This window comes from Polyodon spathula, chromosome 17 (genome assembly GCF_017654505.1).
Source record: "Polyodon spathula isolate WHYD16114869_AA chromosome 17, ASM1765450v1, whole genome shotgun sequence".
NCBI classification, from domain to species: domain Eukaryota; kingdom Metazoa; phylum Chordata; class Actinopteri; order Acipenseriformes; family Polyodontidae; genus Polyodon; species Polyodon spathula.
The window spans coordinates 31,331,694-31,339,824 of record NC_054550.1 but is presented as its reverse complement, the minus strand read 5'-3'; positions in this window follow the sequence as shown (position 1 = coordinate 31,339,824).

The window sequence follows — 8,131 nt, the reverse complement described above, 5'->3', positions numbered from 1 at the left end:
GAGGCCCTTAGGACCTGAGTGTTAATTTGCAGAGCTGTTATGCTGGCTAAAAATGTGTTAATTTAATTTAACCCTTATAATTACTTGTAAATCTGAATTATGCCTTGTGCACTCAATGGCAAGCCTGTGGCAAGCCCACTGTGGGTAAAGTCAATGCTTTGTGAGAATTGTGTTCAATACCCAATTGAGGGTGTCTGATGTAAAATAGGTATTGCGGTATAGGTTCACTGAGAAAACTTTGTATCTGAGAAAAAAGTCACTGGAATAAACAGGTCTCACACTGTCTTTTCATTCACCCCTGGTCTGAATGAGCACTTGATGTCATCCTGTGTTTAGCTGCAGCAGCATTTCTCATGCAGTTTTTCCAGATTTCTTGCAGTACAGTTTTTTGGGTTTTAACCAGAAATTCTTCCTGTTAAAAAAGAAGAAGGTCTTAACAGTATTTACTAGTATTAGAAATTCCTGAATTTATTAGTTAAAAAAACAAAAAAAGATGCTATATTAAAAGTTCACGAAGGGATAAGAATCACAGCACCATATATCAACTTTTTATTATTATTATTATTATTATTATTATTATTATTATTATTATTTTTTATTTTTATTTTAAAAGTATTCTGAAACCTGCCACCAAGGTTTAAAACGTATTAGCTAACCATATATTTTGTAATATTATAAAATATCAGACACCCAAGCCCAGATCTGAAATCTGATGTGTTGGTGTAGCTCAGCCCTGCTTGGAAGCTGCTCTTTCCTACAGTGTCAACCTCCGACCCAAACAGAATGAAATCTGCATGTCTTATGGAAACGTGGCACTCGTGCTGCCCACTTCTCTACCCTCTTACTGTCTGCAGCAGAGCAGTTAATAAAGAGATTGATTATGGAACTGTCAGGAAGTGACAGTTGGACAGGGCTGCTCCCCATGAGTGACAGAGGGCACGCTCTACTTTCACAGCCAAGAACTACACCACCAGTGGAGTGCCGACAGCACCCAGACATAGTGCCAAGACTGCTGGAGGGTGTCTGCAGAGACATGGCAGAGCCTTCTGCACAGAGAGTACTCCTTGTGGTTTTTCTGTAGTGTCAGAGTTCATCAGTTTCGAATAAACTTTCTTTTGGATGCTGTACAAACCTTACCCAGTTTAAAGGAGTTTTGTAGACATTCTGTACATGGTCCCTGCATAGTTAAGTCTTCTTTGTGCTTTTCTTTTTATAAAGCACATTTGCTTTCCTACACAATTATCCTATAATGTTATTTAAAAAGTTATTACATTTGTCAAACTATTTTACTTCTCATGAGCTATCCAAATGTGTTCATGTTTACCCCTTTGTGTTTTCTCCAGGACATTAAGGAGTGTGAGATGTTACACCCCAATCGTTACTAATATTCTACCAATAGCTCATACCATTGAAGGTATACTTGCGCTACAATTGTCCCTAAGTACATTACCATTGCAGTGCTGCTGTGTTGCTATTAAACAGTTCTTACACCTGGTGGGGGGTGGGAGGGTGGGGGGTGGGGTATCATAGCCCCAAAAACCAGCCACCGATTTATATAAAATGCATGTTTTGTTCAGCAGTCTCTTCACATGACATGCACTTTCTCTGCCATCTAGCACAGGGATGAGGTGATGTGTTGAGTAAAAAGTACAAATATAAATGTGCTGAAAAGATACATGGATAAGCATGCACCCACAAATTCAGAGGACTTTACATCAGATTTGAAATCCGACGTGCATGTGGAACAAAAAAAAAAAAAAAAAAAAACAAGCAGTATGGGTGCCATTATGAAATCAGCTTGCATTCGCAAATGATTTTGTCAGGCAGATCTTGCTAATTCTGTTAGGAAGCCATATTATTCATCAGCTAAAGAATGCTTGAATTCATCAGGAATCATTTTCCTTTTCTGCAGTGACACAATGGCACCCAAGTGTACATTTCCGAAAAAAAAAAGAGTAAATGCTCAGCATAATTACACTGAATGGAAATTGGTTTCATTAGAAAATCAAATGCTAATTTAAGATGGAAGGTTTTTTTTTTTTTTTGTATAGTCCTTTTTGTCCTAATTAAACGTGTTATCTCCCTTCTCATGTAATTCACATCGTTTAGCTGTCTGTCAATTTATGTTTGTATGTGCATCTGTCCATCAGTTCTAGGGAATGGATGACAAAAGGTAGATGAATTAACTGCATATTTGCAAATGTCCTTTTTCTGGTATCTGGTCTTTTCAGTTCAAACATTGCACTGCTCAAAGACAGTAAAGTATTTCTTTCTTCAACATGATCAAATATTTTCTTTCTTCAAAAATATACAATAGATGACCAACAGTACGAATTAGGGCTTTGGATAAAACCAAAAGTGTCAACACAGAGAAATTTCCCACTCTTTCCTGGATTTGATCTGAAACCATTATGGTGCTGGAATTTACAGGTTGGTATGGTTAGAGTGGGCTTTATCATTTGATTTTGCTTTCCTAACCTTTCTCTAGACTCTTTGTTAACTATCAGAGATCAATCTTCTTTGTGTAGGGAGAATGTGTATTAAAGAAATGTAAAATGTTTCACTCCACAGAGGAAGAAGCACTTCTATTGTAAAGGCAACACAGATGGACAAGTGCCTTTATGGCTGTGGCTTGTACTGGCAGAATGCCATGGGCACAGACTCCCTTTGTTTGCCAGGCTACTAAACTAATAGAGATGAAACCAGGTTCCCGCTGGCTTCATATTATAAAGTCATTAATGAATACAAATAACACACTTTGCATACTGGCATAAGAGTGCTGGTCTAAAACCAGCTGAGTCTGACAAGAAAACTTTTCTGATTTTTCATCTGATCTGTAAAGATCAGTGTATAATGTGTTTGGGAACAATGGATCCATTGCACCCTTCAAAAATATTTTTCATATCTTACCAGTATGCATTCAGACGTCTGTTGCCTGTTAGCTTGAAGGTAGTAAACCTTTAAATATTTCTATGCCATTGTATGCCGAAATTCACCCTGTCTACGATCTTTCAGAATTGTGTTGATATTTTGCGTGGTGGATATTTCATACTTCAACATCATTTTTTTAATTTGCATTTCTGTACTGTATTTAATTAAAAATGATCATACACCATGCACAATGGCTATTTAAGGCATTTTCACCAGCAGTAACTTTGGCAACAAAACTAGAGCTCATTTGCTAGAAGAACATTCCACAGTTTTATAATTGGAGGCAGTATCCAATTATTACTGGGGAAAGAACTGTTACATCATTCAAACTAACCCATAATACAGCATGACATGTAAAGGCTTTGAATCCTAATTCTACACAGTGATTTTTTAAAAGTGTCAGTATTTCAAATGTAATTACATTGTAACTAACATATATTTTAAATGTTTTGCTTAATTTAAATGCAGTAATATTGTTTTAAAACCTTAAACCTACATTAATAATCTGTGTGTGCCACTAGCATGTATGGAATGTCATTAATTACTGTTCCTTGAATTTAATATATATTTTATAGTAATACAATATGTTACGGTTGAATAAACAAAAGTGTCAATAATTTATCTTAACAGCATTCTTTAGAGTGATACACTGTAGCAGGACTTGAAAATAATGCAGCCATATATATTATGAAAATGATGGAATGCATGCCCTGAAATATAAAGACCTTAGCACATATTTAAAGTGTACATAATTGCAATTGCTATGGGTTGATTTAATACTGTTGTAATGCACACCTTATAGAGTATAACCATAACCTCTTCATTATACCTGTGAATTAGGTATGCAAGCAATTGAATCTGCTTATATAGATACTTCACACTTTATATAAGCTAGATTGTATTTTGATACATCTACACCTTTTGTGATTTAAATGTGGTCTGTCTTTAGTTTTGTTTTTCTCTGATATTTGAAGGCTGGTTGTGGTGTCTTCCACAGTGCACAATAAAATAAAAAGTAACAGAACACTGATATGCCCCTTACTGAGCATTTTCAGCCCAGCTTTATGCAGTAAAAGCAGTGTTTGCTCTTTCTACTTTGAGAGAACACCATTCTTAGCTGTCTTGTGTTTTCAGCTGTCATTGTAATGAGCGTATATTTCTTTTTTTTTTTTCAAATGAGTTAAAAAAACTCTCAGAGAGTGGGCAGACATGTGGTGTGGGTTTTCGGGGATAGCAGCAGAATGGGGGGCTAAAAGATGATATACATAAAAAAGAAAAACAAAGATGAAACGGGCTACTTTGGAAATTCTCTGATAATTGGCTTCTTAAAAGGGGCTCATTTTTAACTATGTCACTGTGCCTGGTGGATGACAATTAATCTGTTTTTCAACATTTTCTTGGCATCTGTGCCTATTACTTTATATGCTAATATATGTAAATTACTAAACATTTTATATGCCAGTTACAAGTATAAACAAGCAGGTTTTTTTCATTTTTATTCTTTAAGCATATTAATACAGTTTTAGTACCAGAATTTATTTTACACTTTTTTTTTTCCCTTTTCTTTGGAGGATGTTTTAACAGGACTATATACATCAATTAACTGTACCAAATACATGCAAGCAGTTTAGAACAGTACTAAAACTGCATTTTTATGTATGGTGCTTTAGATCCATTTCAAAAACAATTGGGGCCCCATAGTTCAAGAAAAACTGCAGGAAATTGGATTTTACAAACACCATTTTCTCACTGTTTGTTAATAGCAAAAGGTGCTTTAATGCTTGTTATGGAAATGCAGGGCATTCAGATGGAAAGTAGCACTGACAGTAGCCGCTCCTGTGGTGCTATGCTCACTTGCAGGTGTTGGGGGTCGGCCATTTGTTTTTTAAATTAAAACAAAAGCCAGGTATATTCAATGAAGAATTGAAATGCAAAGATTATTTATTTCAATACAATTATTTCGGTAAGCCCCAAAAGGTACAAAACACCAAAACCAAAATAACATTTTTGAGGTAAAAATGGAAATACAAGATTCAATGCAATATATGCAATACAAAATCCTCAACAAATGCATTTCCCGCTCAAATTTGTGTACATTGCTTTTAAATGCAGTTTAATTACAATGGTAATATTTACCCCTAATTAAAAATACAATGGACATATTTTAAAATATTTTTTATATTTGTTTTAATATTTATGTATGGTGGTGGGGGGGGGAATATATATATATATGCAATAGCAACATTAATAAATACCCGTTCAGCAAAGTGAGTTTATAGAATGTACTACCAACTCTGAAACAGGTTACATTATAACCCCAGGGCTCTGCCATTAAATTAAATACATATACTAAATAAATAGTTTTATATTACTTAGTCTTCATATAAAGGTTCAAATTGTAATACAATTATTTTGTATTTTTTGTTAATATTCCTTGACACCTATAGGCTGGAATAAGGAACACCTTTGCTCAAAAACAAAATGCTAATGAATGCATTTACTCTAATGATTTCCCTCATTTTTCACATAAACTGATATAATTAATGTTACATTATGTTTTGTTTTTTCCCCCACTCTGGTGAGCTTACACCAAGGTACAAAGATGCTGTAGGAACGTTTTTCCATTGTCTCTTGGATGTTTGAATGGTCTAAACAAATACACCCGGCAAACTCTAGATGTCGCTGTTGTATTCAAAATGAAGACTGAATCCTGACTAGCTAAGATTCTGACTAAATATTAATGGGGGATGTTTAAAGCAATTTTTTTACCAAGAACAGGACATTTGCTAGACTTGTTTATTTAAATAAATAAATAAATAAATAAATATATATATATATATATATATATATATATATATATATATATATATATATATATATATATATATATATATATATATATATATATATATATATATATATATATATATATATATATATATATATATATATATATATATATATATATATATATATATATATTATTATTTTTTATTTTTAATAAACAAGTCTACCAAATGTCCTGCTCAAACCTTTTTTATGAGGTTCCCTTTGTTATTATTCGGCTGTACGACACAGGACTTAAGAAATACCCTGGTATGCTACCATGGGACAGTTTGCTTTACATTAGGCTCATGCTTCTTGCAAAGCAATCTTTTACATTATAGCCATCTGCTCTTCAAGTAAACAAAACTAATGCATATCTCTAATTTGCACAAAAAGCTTGCCATTTCTCCTGCATACACCTGCAGTTGTTGCATGTATGATATCCAAGACAAGAGCTTTCATCGTCCGCATCTCTTAATTAAGGAGAACTACCAGAGGGATATCAATCACACAAAGAAATGACACGGCTAAAACCAGGAAACATTCGATCTGATTTTCCACAGACGAATGTTTAACCCCAGGACACAAACAGTAAAGGAAGGGATTCTGACCATTTAGGGTTACAGTGGGAAGCACCATAAACATGCAAGCCATAACAATGACAAGGCATAGATCATTCCACATTGAAAAATCAGTGGTCACTTACAACCAATGCTACATAAAACTAAAAATGCCATACTTAAGTATTAATGCATACATGCAGTTTGAAAATGAGGATAGACTAGGGAATAGAGGGAAGTGCTTTCCTCCTTATTGTGCTGTCATTCTAATATGTATTAACAGTTCAAAAGGCTGTTAAATCTTGCACTACTTGCTTAGTTAAATTAGATGCTTGGGTGAGTAGTGTAGGCTAAGGACCATCTTCCCACTGATCGCACATCTTGATCTGAGCCTGGTATATGGGGCCTTAAAGGATATTCATGCCAAAGAACACATACTTCTTTGGGGTAGTGCATTTCACCAAACCAGACTACCCCACTTTAAAAACCTGGATTAAAAGACAGTAAACCCCAGTACACAGCTTTTTTGTAGCAATTTAGTTATCTTGGGAAACGTGTCTGGTTGGTTAGTACTGGAAGGATAGTATCGTCTCTATACCGGTACATACAGCCAATGAAAAGTTGCTTGTTGTCTTTTGTAACTTGGCAAGTGAAGGCACTAGATAATGGACAACCATCATGGATCATAGAGGGCTCTTTATCCTTAATATCATAATATCCTATCATCTCAAGGAGGACTTGACTAACAGCAGAATGCAGCAGACGAACTGTGATTGTGTTTGAGATTGTGAGTACCCACCGATCGATTGGGAACTGACAGCTATATGAATTGGTACAAGCAACAAATTACAGAAAGCTGTTGATTTTTTTTTTTTTTTTTTTCAAATTCCCTGTGCTATAAAGTATTACTTAGTGAACTACGGTTGTTTCATAATCAAGAATTTGAGACAAGAATACTGGATAGCACTGCATTAGCTTTTTACAAAATCAAAGGTAAATGTAAACTATTAAACTACACTAACAGCCCAGGTTATCTGATGATTTACAACACTTTGGTTTTTTTTTTTTTTTTTTTTTTTTTACATGGGTAGCAACACTGGTCAAGCTCAGAGATGTGTATTCATTTCAGTTGCTAGGCTATTTTTATTTATCATCCCTATGCACGGTATGAAGATTAATTGGTGTTGACGTGAGGGTACCATCTGTAAGTAAGTGTACAATAATTCTATCAATCCCACAGTGCTGCTTGGGAATGAGTGATGGCAAGCATTGGTCACTATAGGTGCTCAGCTCTCCCTACAGTAATCTCTACTGTAGATCCATGGGCCTCTACAAAGGGCACATATTGTAGATGAAGAATAATTTCTCCTTTGATCAAGTTCGAGTACAACAGAGAGATGAACACAAGAGTTCAATGCACTGGTGAAACAACATTTAGTCAGCCTCTGTGACACAACGACTTTGCAAGTCAGCCTGGAAACCTGTAGTTTCATATTAACATTCTGTGAAGCAGGCATATCTGTTATCATCTCTACTTTTGTACCAGGATTAGTCAATCTTATCAAATCAAATTGATAATGATTGAAAATCTATCTAGTTTTTGTCAGCTTGCGATGTGCAACATTTCTTTCTTAATTTAGTTCTAGAAGCTATTCTGGTAGTTATCATACTCTGAGGTGGTGCAGGCTCTTAACATTGACATACAGCACGTCATCCGTCCAGTGTAATGTAAGCCTGCCTGCTGCAGGGAGTTTCTGTCCAAACAGACACTTTCACCAGTAATGATCATGGAATCCAAGAAGCCAAACCAGCAT